The sequence below is a fragment of the Delphinus delphis genome, chromosome 19 (assembly GCF_949987515.2).
Source record: "Delphinus delphis chromosome 19, mDelDel1.2, whole genome shotgun sequence".
NCBI lineage: Eukaryota > Metazoa > Chordata > Mammalia > Artiodactyla > Delphinidae > Delphinus > Delphinus delphis.
The window spans coordinates 59,222,663-59,239,835 of NC_082701.1; positions in this window are offsets into that span (position 1 = coordinate 59,222,663).

A 17,173-nucleotide genomic window follows, 5' to 3' on the forward strand; every position below is an offset into this window, starting at 1 on the left:
TATGAACAGTCCAAACAGCAGTGAACAATCCAAAAAGGAAATTAAGAAAATAATTCCACTTACAATGGCATCAAAAAGAATAACATACTTTGGAATAACTTTTACCAAGTAGGCGAAAGACTTGTACACTGAAACCTACAAAACATTGCTGAAAGACATTAAAGAAGACCTAAATACACGGAAAGACATCTTGTGTTTATAGACTGGAAGATTTAATATTGTTCAGATGCAATACTGCCCAGAGCAATAAACAGATTCAATGCAATTTTCATCAAAATCCCAATGGCTTTTTTTTTTTTTTTTTTTTTTTGCGGTACGCGGGCGTCTCACTGTTGTGGTCTCTCCCGTTGCGGAGCACAGGCTCCGGACGCGCAGGCTCAGCGGCCATGGCTCACGCGCCCAGCCGCTCCGCGGCACGTGGGATCTTCCCGGATCGGGGCACGAACCCGCGTCCCCTGCATCGGCTGGCGGACTCTCAACCACTGCGCCACCAGGGAAGCCCCCAATGGCCTTTTTTTTAGAAATGGAAAAGCTGATCCTAAAATTTGTATGGAATTGCAAGGGACCCTAAAGAGCCAAAACAATCCAGAGTGGGAAAAAATATCTGCAAAGGTCTAACATCAGAATACAAAAAGAACTCCTACAACTCAACAACAAAAAGGCAAACAACCCAATTTAGAAATGGGCAAAGGACCCTAATGGCTACTTCTCCAAAAATATAGAAATGGCCAGCAAGCATGTGAAAACGTATGTCATTAAGGAAATGCAAACCAAAACCATAGTGAGGGACTTCCCTGGTGGTCCAGAGGTTAAGAATCCGCCTTCCAATGCAGGGGACGCGGGTTCAATCCCTGGTCGGGGAACTAAGATCCCCCATGCCGCGGGGCAACTAAGCCTGCGCGCTGCAGCCACTAAGCCCCTGCGCCTCAACTACAGGGCACACGTGCCGCAAACTACAGAGCCCACGCACTCTGGAGCCCACACGCCACAACTAGAAAGAAGCCTGCACGCAACGAAGATCCCGCGTGCCGCAACTAAGATCCAACGCAGCCAAAAATAATAAATAAATAAATATTTAAAAAAACATAGTGAAATACCGCTTCACATCCCCTAGGATGGCTATAGTTTTGGGTTTTTTTTTAAGGAAAACAGTAAGTGTTGGCAAGAATGTGGAGAAATCAGAACTCTTCCATCGCTAGGAATGTAAAATGGTGCAGCCACTGTGGAAAACAGTCTGACAATTCTCCAAAAAGTGAAACACAGAATTACCACATGACCCCCATTTCCACTCCTAGGTAAACACACCCAAAAGGACTGAAAACCAACACTCGTACACAAGCGTTCACTGCAGCATTGTTCACAGTGGCCCAAAGGTGGGAACATCCTCAGTGTCAATGGACGGATGAATCGGTGCACAAACGTGGTCCATCCACACGCTGGAATATTACTCAGCCATAAAAAGGAATGAAGTGCCGATTCCTGCTTCCTCGTGAATGAACCTTAAAAACATTATGCTAAGGAGAGAGGCCGGATTCAATAATCATGCGTTGTAGGTTCTATTTATATGAAATATCCAGGAGAGCTAACAGAGATTCGTGGTTGCTGGGGGCTTAGGGAAGAGGGGACAGGGAGGACAGCCTGTGGGGACAGGGTCCCCTCCTGAGCTGACGAAATGTTCTGGAACTAGACTGAGGGGACAGTAGCACAACACAGGGCGTGTGCTAAACGCCACTGAATCGCACACTTGAAAATGGTTAAAATGGTGGATTTTACCTTGATACAAAATTTTAGAAGATCAGAGCTGCCCTTGTATCAATGGCTAGTTCTGTTACATTATCAGCCTGGCCTCTGGGCCCCCTGCAGTTTGAGACCCCGCCCTTCCTTCCATCACTGCAGAAGACAGGGGAGAGAGACATTCTCACCCAACTGGGGAGCCCCCAACCCTTTGGGGGGCGCCGCAGGGGAGCTCAGGATGTGAGAAGAGCTGGGAGGAGGCGTGGACGGCCCTGGGCACCGTCTGTCCGTAGGGACTCACAGTGGTTGGAGATGGTCTGTCTGTGCTGGTCTGGGAAAGGCCAGTGGCCACCTGGTGTCCAGCGCCTCATGGGACTGAGACACTGAATTTTTTTTTTTTTTTTTTTTTTTGCAGTAGGCGGGCCTCTCACTGTTGTGGCCTCTCCCGCTGCGGAGCACAGGCTCCAGACGCACAGGCTCAGCGGCCATGGCTCACGGGCCCAGCCGCTCCGCGGCATGTGGGATCTTCCCGGACCGGGGCACGAACCCGCATCCCCTGCATCGGCAGGCGGACTCTCAACCACTGCGCCACCAGGGAAGCCCAAGAGAGACACCGAATTTTTAACTTCACTTAATTTTAATTTTTTTTTCAATCCTAAAGTGCAATTATTGAGAGATGCACACTTTTTCAAAATATATTTATTTATTTATTTGGCTGTGCCAGGTCTTTTTTTTATAACAACACCTTTTATTAATTAATTAATTTATTTTTGCTGTGTTGGGTCTTGGTTTCTGTGCGAGGGCTTTCTCTAGTTGTGGCGAGCAGGGGCCAGTCTTCATCGCGGTGCGCGGGCCTCTCACTATCATGGCCTCTTTTGTTACAGAGCACAAGCTCCAGACGCGCAGGCTCAGTAGTTGTGGCTCACAGGCCTAGCTGCTCCGCGACATGTGGGATCCTCCCAGACCAGGGCCCGAACCCGTGTCCCCTGCATTAGCAGGCGGATTCTCAACCACCGCGCCACCAGGGAAGCCCTGCGCCAGGTCTTAGTTGCAGCATGTGGGATCCAGTTCCCTGACCAGGGATCAAACCTGGGCGGCCTGCGTTGGGAGTGTGGAATGGGCAAAGGGACCGCCAGGGAAGTCCCACTTAATTTGAATTTAAATGTAAATCTCTCAAGACTCTAGCAGCCGCGTCCGGAGAGCGCCAGTTCGGCAGCTCCACCTGGTGGCTCCCCTTCCCCAGCCTCGACCCAGCCCCAGCGGGAGCCAGACAGGCCGTTTCCCCGCCCAGCCCTGCGGTCCGAGTCTTGGGGTCAGCACACCACCACGCCCCGCCCTGAGTGGGCAGCCAGCAGATCTTCCCATCCTACTAAATCATCACTCTGTTTGCCCCCGAGTCCAAGTCTCGCTCTCTGCGGCCGGCTAGGCATCTGGTCTCCCACACATCTGCTGCTCTCGTGGCCGGAGCCTGGGAAGCCGGTCAGAACGAAACCCGCAGCCTCCGCAGATGTGCTCCTCTGACATGGGCACCCGCCCGTCTTTCCTGTCAGGAGCCAAGAATACTCAGGCTGCTAATTTGAACAGAAACAGTGAAGTTCTCTCTCTCGCCTCTTTGGGCACTTATTCCGCAATTTCAGTTTTCAGAAACAAAACCCTCCCGTATGCAAAATTCGTAGATGGCTGTGGTCTCCAGGATGTTCCTCGTAAAACAAATGCGTCTTGCCTGTGGTTTTACAGTTTCATGATCATCCCACGTCGCAGGGGCACAGTTCCGACGGAAGGCTGGCACAGAGCCGCCGGTGAAAGGGCGCGAATGCGGCGTGTTTAGACCAGCAGCGAGTATAGACCAGGGTGTCTCAGCATCAGCGCGATTCCCATTTGGGCTGGATCATTCTTTCCTGTGAGGCCGTCCTGTGCACTGTCGGATGTTTGCTAGCGTCCCTGGCCTCCACCCCCCACACCACCACACCACCCTTGAGACAAGCAAAAATGTCTCCAGACATTGTCACACGTCCCCTGGCGGGGGGCAGAATCGCGTGGGTTGTAGACAAAACCTGGGGAAAGAGGAGCGGGCCAAGTAAGACTCCGCGGTCACCCCTCTTGGGGAGCAAAGTGCAAAGCCTCTGGACCCCAGAGAGCAAGCTGAACCCCTAGACAGCGTTGCGTGTGGGTTCCTGGCCTTAAACAGGAGAGACTCACGCCGACATTTGTCATGCATTGTTCTGCCTGTCAGGTGCTGGCAGTGTGGGGATGAACGAGCAGATAAGCTTATTATTTCACTCAACAAGTATTTATTGCCTACTATGTGCCGGGCACTGTTCTAAGCACTGCTTGTATTAGTCAAAGTTCTCCAGAGAAACAACAGAATTGAGATATATAGATATATAGACATATATATACACATGTATCCTACTCATGCGGAAACGCAAAGAAGCTAGAATATTCAAAACAACTCTGAGAAAAGAGCAAAGTTGGAGCACTGACACCAGCTTGCTTAAAGCTACGGTAATCAAGAGAGTGTGGTATTGGTGTGGAGCAGACAACTAGGTCAGTGGAACAGAACAGAGAGTCTAGAAAGAGACCCACAGATCTGGACAAGTGAATTGCAACAAAGGTGCAAAGGAAATGCAGTGAAGAAAGGCTAGCCTTTCAACAAATGGTGCTGGAACAATTGAAGTCTGTATGCAAAAAAAACAAAAACAAAAAAAACCTTGGATCCATATATAAAAATTAATAGGGGGAGGGATAGATTGGGAGTTTGGGATTGACATGTACACACTGCTACATTTAAAACAGACAACCAACAAGGACCTACTGTAAATAAATATTAATACAAAATATTGTTAATACATCATTACACAAAAATCAACATAATACACAAAAATCAACACAAAAGAGGTCATGGACCTAGATGTAAAGCCTAAAAGTATAAACTTCTAGAAAAATACACGAGAAGACCTTGGTTAGGCCAAGATTTCTTAGATACGACACCAGAAGCACGAACCATAAAAGAAAAAAAATGGTAAATCGATTTCATTCAAATAAAACACTTCTGCTCTTCGGTAGATGCTGTTCAAGAGAATGAAAAGACGAGCCACAGACAGGAGAAAATACTTGCAAATCAAATCCCTGATGAAAGACTTTTATGCAGAATATGTAAAGAACACTCCTATCCAATAATAAGAAAATAAGCAACCCAATTTTTTAAAGTGGGCGAAAGCTTTGTACAGACACTTCATCAAAGAAGATATACAACGGCCAGTAAGCACATGAGAACATGCTCAACGTCATTCGTCGTTAGGGAAACGCGACTTAGACCCCTAAGGGGACACATCTGCCCACCTATCAGAATGGCTGCCACACTGAGTGCCGGTGAGGACACATGGAAGCGCGGGACTCAAAACACAGACTGTGTGACCGTTTTGGTACATAATACGGCAGATTCTGGACATTTTAAACATGCGCCTACAGTGTGTGATCCAGCGATTCCACTCCTAGACATGCACCCAAGGGAAACGAAAGAATATGTCCATGCAAATATGGATGCCACGCAAACACGCAGCTCTCTTGGTAACCTCCCAAACCTGGAAATAGCTGAGGTGCCTCGAACTTGCCCGGCCGCTCCCTCTGCCTGGGATGTGCCTCCAAAGAGAACCACGCGCCTCCCTTTCCTGCCCCTCGGGCCTTCATCCAAACATCACACTGTCGCGAGGTCTCCCAGACAAACATGCTGACCCCGAAGGCCTGCAGGGCCAGCCCCCTGGGCCTGCGAGGTTCCCGCAGATGACAAAGGCGCTTCGCAGACGCGATTACACTGAGGATCTCGAGATGCGGAGGTGGGCCCGGGATACCCAGGTGGACCCGAAATGGGATCTCCAGTGTCCCGTGAGGGGCAGGCAGAAGCAGCAGGTTCTGTGGCCGAAGCAGGATGCCCGGCTGCTGGCTGGGAGATGCCCGACAGGCCGAGGGCTGCGAGGAGTGCAGCTCAGGAGGCTGAAAAGGCAGGGAAGGGTCTCTGCCCGGGGGGCTCCAGGAGGAGCCAGCCCTGCCCACGCCTTCTCCTGGGCCCAGGGGTGCGGGGCCGGGGCTTCTGGACTTCTGAACGGCGAGGGGATAAGTGCGCGTCGTCTGAGTTGCCAAGACAGTGGACCTCCCCACGGCAGCCACAGGGACAGACGCTCTCCCCGTCTTGCTGCTGTCCCCAGGGCCCCACTCCTGCCCTTCTCAGCACCCGACACGCTTCCCATGTTCTTTGTTCGTCTCGTTTACCGTGTGTCTCTCTAAGGGGACCATGAACTTGGAGGGGGGGCGGGAGACTTGCTCTGCTCTGCCCACACTCTCTGCCCTGCAGCCCAGTATATAGTCGGGCTCAGCAAACTCCGTGCTGGAATTCAACAGTGGAACAATAGCCCAGAAGACTTTTAATATTCATTGTACTGCAGGACGTAATTTACCAAATCCCTAGATGGACCTTGTGTACAACTGGCTGTGTGTGCTCCGTGTTTTTCTGTCCCACTCCCTCTGACCACGCCCGCCGGTGCCATTTCGCCTCCCAGAGGTAACCATGCTTGTAGTCTGGGTCGTGCGCTCCTGGCCCGTGTTTTCCATTTTACACCTGTATGGAAGTGTGTAGGGGTTACACCCGGTGCTCCTTGGGGTCTGTGTTTAAAGTTCACACAAATGGAGCGACTTTTCTTCAGGCCGCAGGGGACACACGAGGATCTCCTTCCTTTTCCTGCCGTGCAGTGTTCCATTGTCAGGACCTGCAGCACGTTATTCATCCCGCACCCTGCTGCTGCACCGGGCAGAGTCCGGGCCAGAAAAGGAGGGACCACCCAAAACAAGGAGGAGCTGAATGAAGGTGGGCGGGGCCCGCGAGAGCCACACACTCACACCCTCCCCGTCGCCTCTGCTCCCACCGGCTCTGCAAGGACCGTCGTTGTCCTTGGGTCCTGGGACCGTGTGTCGAAGCTCCTCCAAAGTCCCCACGAGGGGCCTGGCTGGCCAGGCGACTCTGCACTACCCCGCCCAGTTTAATCTAAGAAAGGCAGGGTGACTATTTGGACCTACAAGTGAAGGTACCTCACAAAGGGATTTACCCTGAGTCACCTGCTCCTGGAGGGTCACTAGGAGGACCCCCGCGGGGCTTTCTTTCCACAGTTTTGTCAGCACGACCCCCTTGAACTCCGGCGAGCCACAGAATGATACAGGACAGAGTCCTGGGTCCAGTCTCTGCCGCATCCCTTGTGAGTGTGACTGTACTTCTGTCTCTTCACCCGTCCGCTTGGGGGCATCACAGGTGGAGTCGGCCCACACCCGCCCCAGAGAACCGGCGGGGAGGGGCCAGGCCTGCGCCCGGCAGATACTTAGAAACAGCTCCTTTCTGTAGAAAGAACGGAAGTGCCCGCCTTTCTCTCACTTCCTTTCTGGGGCCTGGGCGGGTTGGCCTGTGAGTGGCCAGCTGTTATTTTTGGGCCTCGGTTGCTCCGTGTGAAACCCCGGTCCCCCCAGAGAGGAAGGGGGGCACCAGGTGACCTCGCCCTTGGTCTGGGGTGCAGCCGGCCCAGGTGCAGCGGTTACTGCCTCAGAGTGAAACCCACACTGGTCAGGCTGGTTCTGCGGCCAGGTTTCCTAGCAGATAAGCACCGTGTGCGGTATTTACAGACACTCAGAACGCAGAGGGGCTGCCGTCCGCTCCCCCGGTTTTGACAGCAGGGAAGCTGGGGCCCAGCACCTCAAGCGCCTGCTCTGAGGTCACACACGGAGCTTGGGACACCAACAGGACCAGAGTCCAGAGTCTGGACCCCTCCGAGGGGCGGCAGGCTTGCCTGTTTGGAGGAGGAACGTGCTGAGCTTTGAGGACCCTGAGCATCTCCGCCCACCCCATTGTTCCCAGGGTCCTGGGCCTCCTGGTGGGTGGGCAGGGCTGAGCCTCAGGGGGAGGCAGGGCCATGAGACTGTGTGCCGTCTGGGGTCCCAGAATCCGCGTCAGGGCAGACGGGGAGAGCCACCTCCGTCCCCCTCACGCCCATTCATGGTGGCCTTTAGCGGTCTTCCCTGCTGCGCCATCTGGGCTGCTCTTTGGCGATCCCCGTGACCCGACTTCACCGCACTGAAAGTGGCTGTGTGGTGACCCTGCACCCCCACACTTGTTGAGCTTGTGCCACAAGCCAGACGTGGTCAGGGCTGTCCTCACGGACAGGGTGAGGTGCCAAGAAAGCTTTGCAGGAGCCGACGGGTCCCCCTAGCAGGTATCTGGGCACAGAGCTCTCCCGGCCCAGGGACTGCACAGCAAGGCCCTGACGTGCTTGAGGCCCAGAGAGGGAGCCCGTGTGTGGGGTCGTGCGGCTCCTAGAGGGAAGGGTCCGGGTGCAGGGACCTGGCCTCAGGCTCCCACTCCGAGGGCTCTGGGCAGAGGACGACGAAGCAGTGACCTGGGCTACAGGTGGCACTGGGCCCGGGCGGGGATCCCACGGACGAGGGCGCAGGCAGGAGAGAGGCCACCTGGCCCAGCCAGGTGAGGGGGGAAGTGGCTCGAAGCAGGCGGGGCAGGAGAAGGTGGGAGGTGGTGGTCTCAGAATCACCGTGAAGGGGACCCCTGAACCTTCCAACAGATGTGAGTGGGCCGTGGAGGGAAGCGGGGCGTCCGAGCCGCTCGGGGCCGGGTGCCCGTACCGCCCTCCCAGCCAGCCTCCCAGAGCCCCAACAGGCTGCAAGTGAACGAGGCCGCCCACGGGCCTGGCGCTCTGCTCGGCGAGGGCTCGGACACGGTTCTGAGGGTGACGACACCAGAGTCACCGCTCACAAGAACCTCGGGCAAGTCTCCCATCTCCCCGTCTGTCTTCCTCGTGAGACAGGCATTGATGGGTCTCTCCTCTCCTCCCCAGATCCCTCCCGAGGAGACAGGTGGCTACACATCAGGGGCTGAAACACGAGGCGAGCAGGGCTGGGCCCGGGGGGCTGAGGGGCTGCCCTGGGGCCATGGTGGCCGAGAGGGGGTTCCCTCCCGACGGCAGAGGCAGAGCTGAGGCGCAAGGAAGACAGAGCATCAGGCGGGCGGAGGGAGGGAAGAGTGTTTCAAGCAAAAGGAACAGCATGTGTGAGGGCCCTGAGCCAGCACAGGGGGTGGCAGCTGAGGAACGAAAAGGGGTTTACAGGCAGAGAAGTGCTGGCTGGTGGGCCAGTGGTGACACAGGTGTGCTTGTGACACAGGTGTGGGCGTGCTGGTGACACAGGTCTGGCGTGGTGGTGACACAGGTGTGGCGTGGTGGTGATTCAGGTGGTGGTTGTGACACAGGTGTGGGCGTGGTGGTGACACAGGTGTGGCATGGTTGTGACACAGGTGTGGGCGTGGTGGTGACTCAGGTGGTGGTTGTGACACAGGTGTGGGCGTGGTGGTGACACAGGTGTGGGCGTGGTGGTGACACAGGTGTGGGCGTGGTGGTGACTCAGGTGGTGGTTGTGACACAGGTGTGGGCATGGTGGTGACACAGGTGTGGCGTGGTGGTGACACAGGTGGTGGTTTTGACACAGTGTGGTCATATGGTGACACAGGTGTGGCGTGGTGGTGACAAAGGTGTGGCGTGGTGGTGACTCAGGTGGTGGTTGTGACACAGGTGTGGGCATGGTGGTGACACAGGTGTGGCGTGGTGGTGACACAGGTGGTGGTTTTGACACAGTGTGGGCATATGGTGACACAGGTGTGGCGTGGTGGTGACAAAGGTGTGGCGTGGTGGTGACTCAGGTGGTTGTGACACAGGTGTGGGCATGGTGGTGACACAGGTGTGGGCGTGGTGGTGACACAGGTGTGGCGTGGTGGTGACACAGGTGTGGGCATGGTGGTGACACAGGTGTGGGCGTGGTGGTGACTCAGGTGGTGGTTGTGACAGGTATGGGCGTGGTGGTGACACAGGTGTGGGCATGGTGGTGACACAGGTGTGGCATGGTGGTGACACGTGTGGGCGTGGTGGTGACACAGGTGTGGGCATGGTGGTGACACAGGTGTGGCGTGGTGGTGACACAGGTGTGGGCGTGGTGGTGACACAGGTGTGGCGTGGTGGTGACACAGGTGTGGGCGTGGTGGTGACACAGGTGTGGCGTGGTGGTGACACAGGTGTGGGCGTGGTGGTGACACAGGTGTGGGCGTGGTGACACAGGTGTGGTGTGGTGGTGACACAGGTGTGGGCGTGGTGGTGACACAGGTGTGGCGTGGTGGTGACACAGGTGTGGGCGTGGTGGTGACACAGGTGTGGCGTGGTGGTGACAGGTGTGGCGTGGTGGTGACACAGGTGTGGCGTGGTGGTGACACAGGTGTGGCCATCTCTGCTCGTCATCCCCAGCGTGGTTCCCAGCAAGGTCTCCCCAGCCCCCACCAACCCGGGCAGCGAGTGGCGTGGAGCGGCAGCCGGGAGGGGCCCTGGGCCGGGGTGGCAGGGACTCGGGGGGCAGGGCCCTGTGCCCTTCTGCTTTGGGCCCAGCGGCACTCCACGTCACATGCGGGGATGGTGGTGCGGAGGCTGGCCCATGAAGCCCCTTCCCCCAGAGTGGAGTCAGAGCCATCCTGACCCCACAGGTGTTGTTTCTGGAAGAAGGATCCAGGGTTTACCCTGCTGGGACGGGTGAGACCCGCCCCTCGCACCACCACCCAAGCCCACCGGGCCACGGAGGGCATCCTGTGGGCTCTGAGGAGGGGGCGGGGGTCACTCTTGGGGAAGAGGTTGAGGCCTTCATCTCACCCCATCCTCGCCGCCCCACTCTACAGATGAAGAAACTGAGGCTAGGAGAAGGGAGGCGTGGGCCCAAAGCGAGGCCTGGCCAGTGTGTCTGATGCTGTCCTCGCTGGGTGACGGGGCCACGGGCTTCGGCCTCCCCCGAGCTCGCGATTTCACTCCCGGGTAAACCTTCCGGTAGAACAACGTTCACGGCAGCTGTCTGTAACGGCCCCAAACTGAACTTCCCAAGTGTCCATCAGCCCGAGGACACAGCCCGGGAACGCAGTGGGTGACCTACCGACACACGCGACGCAGGTGGAGCGAGGGGCCCAGAGCACCGGCACAGACGCCCTGTGAGCGCCTCTGTGCGAAGTCCACGGTCAGGCAAAGTGAGTCTGGGGAGAGGTGACACGGCCGGAGGAGCTGGAAACCATCAGCCTGGGTGCCGGGGAGCAGGACACTGGGGACCGGAGCGCCCCGCACTCCAGTCACCCCCAGCACCAGAAGACGCCTGCACCCCGGCTGCCCCATCCTGCCGTCCACGGGGTCGCACGGGTCACGGGAAAGGGATCCCGGCTCCCCGGCACCTCACAGCACATGCCCGGCACGGCCGTGGTGGGGCCTGGGTGGTGACCGGGGACCTCAGGGCAGACACGCAGCTGCTTGGGGACGGGGGGCGCTCAGATAAGGGATATCCATCGCTGGAGGTGTCTGGAACTTTCTGGAAAATCCGCCGCAGGGTGCAGAACCAGCCTGACGTGACCCTCCCCCCATCCCCCCACCTCTGGATGAAGACTTGGGCCGAGTACAGCTTTTCTCGCCGTGAAAAGCCCTCCGGATACTTTAGCTAAGAACAATTCTCCACTCAGTCCTTGACAGGCTCCAGGTCACGGCAGGGTGGGCCCCGTGCAGAGTGTCCCTCTACATCATCTCCAGCAGCCCCCAGCTCGGCCCCAGAGGCAGGTGCCACCAGTCACTCCACTTCATGGAGGAGAAAACCGAGGCTCGGAGGGGGAGTCCCTGTAGGGGGGAACGGGGGAGCGAGGACCCAAGCCCCCAGGCTCTCTAACAAGGGCTCTCATCGTGTGCTCTGGGGACCCCGGTGGGACCCCAGGCCTTTCCGGGGGACCTGCCATCCAGCCTTGCCAGCCACAGATCCCAGTGCAGCCCAGTTTCTTCAACAGGTTCTTCCAATACACAGTCGATTTCTCATAACGGACCATGTAGCAGTCAAGACGAAGCCCTGGCCTTCCGGGGAGGAAGCGTGCGACCAGCTCAGAGGGAAGCACACCAGGTCCCTGGTGGGGGGGGGTCTGGCTGGGAGGCGGCTGGGAGGCGGGGACAGGCCCCCTGAGAAAGTGCTGTCTGAGTGTTCCCGGCAGGAAGCGCACGGGTGGGGGGCGGGGCTGGAAGGACAGCAGGGAGGCGGGGGGGGGGGGGGGGGGGGGGGTAGCCGGGCGGCGCCTCGTCCAGTGCCGTCCCCACGTCTGCGCTCCTGCCCGCACAGGACGTCCGCCAGCCCGTGGACCGCGACGCGTGCTCGCTGAGTCACCGCCACCTCCCGCGGGGCCCGGCGCCATCTTCTCACGAAGGCCTCGCCTCGTTGATCCTACGCCTCTCCCTCCACCCCGCAGAACCCAAAGGGCCAAAAGCTTGAGAGTGCGTTTGCTTTTAACTTCCAACCTTCTCGTCCATTCATTTATTCACTCGACCAACGCGTGTGCCGCGGTGCTGAGTGCACAGCTGGGCTCTGAGGAGAAGCAGCCCGGAGTCTCCCTTCCCACCTGTAACCTGGGCCGGCTGCACCTGAGCCCGCCTCAGACGCCGCTCTCCTAGAGCCCCGATGCTGGGGGGGGGGCCTGGAAGCATCTCCCCCAACATCACGTGTGTGTGACACGAGCTGGGGGGAGGCGGGAGGGAGGGGGAGGGCTTCCTCTTGCTCTCAAACCTAAGATGCAACCAGCTGTTGAGTGTGGAGCCTCGCAGCTCCGCTCCGCACCTACCCAGGCTACAAAGATCCAAACACTGCAAGAAATTAAGAGATCACCAACCCACCTCTCCCTCCTGAGCTGCCTGGAGAGAAGCACTCTCCCGCCTTCTCTGTCTTCTGGGCCCGAGGGCTGGGAACTATTTGCAAGGTTGCACATTTCAGTTAACAAACAAGTTCTTTGCTCACAGCCAAGGGGAGGGGCAGCAAAACCTGAGCCTGACTCTTCTTTCTGTGAGAAGCCATTGTTTATCCCCTCTGGGAACTTCCCCACGGGTGGGAGGGGCCGCGGCGCGGAGGGAAGGGTTTGGGACTGGAGACGGTGCGCTTACCAGCTCTCAGGCAGGTCAGTGCACCTCGCGGACCCCCCGTGTCCCCTTCAGCAAAATAGGAATAATATTAAATGCATTCCCGAGAGAATTAAATGAGATCTGATTAAGTACAGTGCCTGGTGCACGGTAAGCCAGGCATGGGCGGCAAGCGTTTCTATTAATAGAAATACGGGAGCCTTAGGAACTGAGAATAATCACACTCCCTCCACGACGCCCACCCTCCACGATGCCCACCTGACAGTCGCAGTATCCGCTGGCCTCGGGGGCCCAGGTGCACTCCCCGGGCCTCTTCCTTCCCCCTGAGTGACCGCAGGCCTTCTCCCAATGGCCAATAAGCACGTGTGCACAGCCTTGCCAGCAATGAGGAAATTAAGGCAGCAAGATACACTTCTCACCTGTGAGGTTGCCAAAAAATCTAAATGAAACAGCCTGACCCTGTCCTGTGCAGATAAAGTCGAGGAGGGACGAGGAAGGTCACCCCTTGCCACTGGGAGTGAGTAGGAGTGTGGCCAGTTTGGCGACAGCCACTGAAGTCGGGGCATGCGGACCCTGCAGGTCAGAGGTCCTGCTGGACAACATCCGCCCAGGAGAGACGCTCGTGTGTTTGCGCAAAGAGGCTGCACGTCTGCCCAGGATGGCGTTGCTCACACCACCAAGGAATCGGAAGCAACCTAGATGTTCCTCACTTGAGGAGGGATGGGAGTGGGTGCGGGGCTCCAGACAGTGGTGAAAAAGAACACAGCAGAACACACCGGAACACACCAGGACCACAGCAGCACCACACCAGGAATGCACTAGCCGTGTGCGCGCTAACGCGAGTTGATCACAACAACGCTGGGTGAAAACAGGAAGACGTATGATGATACACACCAGAGTACTATTTATACGAAAAATTTAAAAATAACATGCAAAACAGTGCTGTGTACTGTATGTTCATAGATAAACACATTCTTCTGAAGGTATAAAAATAAGCCTGGAGGACGGAGCCGTGTTCATGACGGTGGTTCCTTCTGGCGACGGGAGGGGTAGGGTTAGGGCAGGAGATTTCAGAGCTTTCCCTGTCATCTTTTCCTTTTTAAAAGAAAAACTTGAAGGTGACTATGACAACCTCATAACATGCGATTCCAGGTGGTGAAAATACAGGTTTTGTTACATTATTCATGGTTATTTTCTGTATTTTTTTTTCTTTCAAAAAGGGAAACAAAAAGGAAGTTCTCCTTCCTAGAGAACGCAGGCTGGGAAACGTGGGAGGAGTGGCAGGTTTGGAAAGCCACCACCCTCAGTGAAAGCTGAAGCCATCTACCGAGGCGGCTGGGAACCAGGACGCTCAAGATACCAAGGCATCAGCCGCCAGTGACTAGTTGGGGGGACGCCGGGGCCTATACGTGGGGACACCTGGTGTCACCACCTCCTGTCAGTGTCACTGCGGGGGGGGGAGGTGAGCTGACACCAGGCTCCACTTGATGAGATGCAACAGGAAGGACACCCATCACCTAGGGCTCTTCTCCCCAAAGTGTGTGATCCAGGGGAGCCGTCAGAGCCACCGTTCAGCTTTCAGGACTCACAGAGGATGAGCACGGTGTTAGACCACACAGGGAGAAAGCAAGCAGAGAAGGGGCCGTAGGACACTCCACACGACAGGCTGCGTCCATGTCAAACCAAGAGAAGACAGGAAAAGAAGACAGAAGAAAAGGAAAAAGCAAAAGCGAGGGGATGATTCTAGAAGAAAAATGGCTAGAGACAAACCGATGCCACGTGTGACCCTCGCTGGATCCTGAATCACAGGAAGCAGCCACGGGCTTCCCTGGTGGTGCAGTGGTTAAGAATCCACCTGCCAATGCGGGGAACACGGGTTCGAGCCCTGGTCTGGGAAGATCCCACATGCCGCGGAGCAACTAAGCCCGTGCGCCACAACTACTGAGCCTGCGCTCGAGAGCCCACAAGCCACACCTACTGAGCCCACGTGCTGCAACTACTGAAGCCCGCGCACCTAGAACCCGTGCTCTGCAACGAGAAGCCACTGCAATGAGAAGCCCTTGCCCCGCAACGAAGTGTAGCCCCCGCTCACTACAACTAGAGTAAGCCCGCGCGCAGCAACGAAGACCCAACACGGCCAAAAATAAATAAAATTAAAAATAAATTTAATAAGAAAAAAGGAAGCAGCCACAAAAGCTTCTTAGGACAATTGGGAAACTTCAATACAGACTTGATATTAGATGATGCCCTTAAATTATCACTGATTTTCTTAGGTGTGAAAACGACAGTCTGTGTGAGAGACGGTCCATCTTCTCTGAAGACGCTGCAAAGCATCTAGAAGGGGTGTTCTAAGGTCCGCAGAAGGTACAGGCAGAGAGAGCGTGTGGATGACAGACACCAATGTGAACACCGGTCAACCCGCTGGAGCTCCCGGGGGTATTCATTTCACCTTTCTTTTAACTTTTCTCTGAGGTTTGAAGTTTTCATAATAAAAAGTTTTGAGGGGAAAAATTTTTTTAATGGGAAATAGGTCTTCCCACAAAAGGTTGGGAATTCACTGTGAAGAAGCCGCTTTGAAGTGGGTTTTTTCCTTCTTTGAAGTGGGTTTTGCTAAAGTACCGGTCTCTAGCGTTTCTGAGAAATTAGTACAAATCAAAGCCACGTTGGAAATTCAGCACATCTGAGTCGTACATGCAAATTGGCATCATGAAAATCAGGGCTTTCGCTGCATTTCTAAGAAATGTCCTTTTTTGGACTCTTGCTTTTGTCTTGCCTCTGGAACTCTCTCAGAGAAGACTCAGCCACGTGGCCTCACGGGGGCAGCGGACACCAGGCCCCAGGGAGGCACACACAAGGTCTGGGGGCAGGGAGCTCTGGGCCCAAACCTCACAGGCACATGCGGACAGTGGAGCAGTCCCACCGGAACGTTCATTGGGCCAAGTAACTCCACTTAAGGAATTCAAGCCATTGCATGAGACACGGAGAAGGTAAATCATGTAGGAAATGAAGGCGGGGAATGTTTAGAATAGCGTCTGCAATGCTGTTTTGTTTTGCCTGGTGACCACTGAAGAGCTCATTTAAAAAGATAAGGACTTGATTGATAGGATATATTCAGTGAAAAAAGGAGCCTGTTAACAGTGTGTTTATTCATCTGTAAGAAAAAAACGGGAGGGTGATAAGGCAAACCCCATCACGTGGCGGCAGGTACACGCGTGCGCCCAGATCAGCTCACGGGCCCGCAGCCAAGCCTCCCGCTGGGAGGGAGCGGTCCTCTGTGCTGCATGGCCTCGTACAGCGCCTGAACTTCTCTTCACTGCGTGCTCATTCCACCTTTTTAAGGACATATGTAACAGAGCCAGCTCCCAACCTTGAGGTAACAGAGTCTCTGCTCCAGGTCCCAAAACTCTTCTGTCCCCTTGACTGTGGAGCTTAGAATTAGATACCGAGCCTCCCGCGAGATGGCTGAGAAAGGGCTGGTTTCAGAATGAGGCTCAGAAGCCTCGGCACCTGTTCTGAGGGAGCCCAGCACGGGGGGTCCCACGGGACAATCCCTGCGGCACGGTGGGGGAGAGGTCCCACGGGCTGCGGTTCTGTTTGAGCTCCATGATCATCGTTTGGGCAGAGGAAAATAAGGCCCCCAGAGACCCCCCAAAGGTCCCCCAGCTTGTTCTGTCTGGTGTCCTAAAATCTAACTTGGAGCAAAGAGGCCAGAAAAAAAGCAGTGGACCATCTTGTTTGTATGTTCCCTGTTCAGGAACGGCCAAAATGCATCTGTGGTGACAGACGTCAGAATACTGGTTATGCTGGGTGGGGTGGGGTGTGCTGCTTCTGGGGGCTGCAAATGCTCTAGGTCTTGATCTGGGGAGTGCTGCCTGGGTTTGCGCACAGGTAAGCGTCACTGGCCTGCCCACTGAGAATACTGCCTCTTACTGCGCGTACGTTACACCTCTAATTAAAGAACACAGAAAGTCGATACAATCCATTAATTGTAAACAGCGTTTAAGCAAAAGCATTAAAAAGCTGTGATTAGCAGTGAGACGCTGGGGACCCCATCATTCCATTCTCGCCGCCCAAAGCCAGGCTGGATTTTGTTTGGTTTTCATTTCATGGGTAACTGCGCCGGTGTTAAAATTCCAAAGGGCGGTCTCACCGGGCGAGACCGCGTGTGACTGTGGAAACTGAGGCACAGTCGGCTCACCCCCTGGGAGCCAGCTGCTCCGTGAGGCGGTGAGAGCCCCGGCCCCGGGGGTGTGCAAGCAGAAGGGGCGGAGGGACGCGGTGAGGTCATCCCACAGGGACGCTGGGCTTGCCCCTCTCCAACAGGCGACAGCATCTGTGGTTGCCCCGGCCCACAAAACCCCACACAGCCCAGCCGTGGGCTTGTTACTTTCCACTGACACAAGGAATATGTACCTCCGTGTAAAAATAAAAAC